Genomic DNA, 2019 nt, shown 5'->3' on the forward strand with positions numbered 1-2019 from the left:
GAAATGACAGAGATATAGTTTTCTCTAATATCTAAGACCCCTCCAGCCATGTATAGTTGGCTACAACTGCAGTGCCTCCCATGAGTTCATTCCCACTGAGAGGGCTTTAAATCCTATTAGAGTTGTTGATTACCCCTCAGGTAACACTGACACTACTGCACCAGTGGAGGTAGTTTGCTGTGCCAATCTTTATGGTTATTCGACATTAGGACTGGGTTAGGCCATCGACTGACTTTATTGCTTAACACCTTTCATGGTATCATATCATCTAGAACTATAAGAGCTATTTTACAGGGAAAAGTCTTCCTGGTCAATTTCAGCTCAGGAGAGGGGAGTAAGGGAGTTGGGTGTCACAAGGGATGGAAGGTGGGGATAATGGGGGACTTGGAGTGGGAGGGAGAAGGACAGTTAGATAGAGAGAGATAGGAGAGATGAATCAGTCATGGGCCAGCATGAGAAGACAGAGGGAAATGTGTTGGTTTGGGAAACCCCTGAGAAATACAAATGTAGTGTCTAAACATTAGTGCATGTGTATACAGGGGACTGTGTGTCAAGGAACACACTCCAGACAGGAAAGACTTCCCTTTGAGTGGCTGGTCAGAGTAATTCAAGAGACTCCCAAAATAACAGAGGCTACTGCTGGAGCCCATTATTATCTCCCAGAACTCAAAGTTAAGACCCTACTGCCGAGGACAGGTCATAATTTGTTTTCTCTTCTGATAGCAAACTTTCTTAGGCCCATTTAATATGTGTCAGTCATACATGTAACAGCAAATATTTGGGGATCAATGTCAGGGACCAATGATGGCCCAAAGACTAGATGATATTAGGCTCTAAATCTAAGTGCAACAATTACTTCTGTTGCTAGGTAGTTTAATAATCTTTAAATGATGTCAGTATTTGACTTCACTAAAGTGATATTGGTTCATTTTACTCATTATTGGTTCCTCACAATTTTGAGCATCAATAGAGAAATGTTCCACAAGAACTCTCACCATACTCTCTAGCAAAGAACTGTTTGGAAATGTAATTTTAAGTTTAGGAGGTATACACAGAAATTATGGAACTGGAGTGTGGAGGAAAGATTGTCCTGAATTGAGAATGAGACAGTCTTCAGAATCTAGAGGGACAGTGAGGTGCCAGCAAGGAATGACCTGCTCCAGGTGTGCACATGCAAGCCAGCTGAGTTGGGAAGAGTTTTTTCGTTGTTGTTGTTTTTTTTTTTTTTTTTTTTTTTTTGGCCTTGTTGAGACTGGGTTTCCAGGTAGCCCCACCTTTCTTGGGAAGAGTTTTAAGCATTCAAAATAAGCAATAAGAGGCCTTTTCATAGTACAGAATGAAAAAAGAAACACATGGAAAGACACAAATACAAATGTTAATTCTAAAATAAAGACAATATAACAAATTAAAAGTTGTGGACTTTTAAAATAAAGTGATATATAGATAAGTAATGTCCACTTGCAAAATAAGTTATTAAGAATTAAATGGATAATGTAACAGTATGAAATAATGTAGAGTGTAAATATTTAACTGTGAAATAATGAAATCATTCAATTTGAAATGAATAAAGGAAAACTGTGACTCAATTTTAAAATACAAAACAGAAATATTAATGAGAAACTGTATAACAGTAAATAATGCTGCATTGTTTTTGGGAAACCCTGCTGTTGGGGTTGTAGTTCTCCATGTCCGGATAGCCCTAAGGGGCTTGGCACCAAATGGAAGGACTCCCCTTTTCAGCAGGGGGCCTCCTGCTCTCTTCCTGGCTTACCTGGAAAGTGCTACCAAGCATGGATGCCTGACCTTATTTGGAACATGACCTTTGGCATAGTTACCTGGAGTAAAAACTAACCCTAGGTTTTTTCTATGTGATAATCAGGCATTGCCTGATAGTCTGGAAGATAGGAGCCCACTGCCACATGTAAATAAAGCATACTATGAGCACCTATCAACTGAGGCTTTGGCTACTGCCTCCACACTATAATTTCTCTAGTTCTCCCACTGAATAAACGGAGCTGT

The sequence above is a fragment of the Nannospalax galili genome, unplaced genomic scaffold (assembly GCF_000622305.1).
Source record: "Nannospalax galili isolate Female #2095 unplaced genomic scaffold, S.galili_v1.0 scaffold2994, whole genome shotgun sequence".
Classification (NCBI taxonomy): domain Eukaryota; kingdom Metazoa; phylum Chordata; class Mammalia; order Rodentia; family Spalacidae; genus Nannospalax; species Nannospalax galili.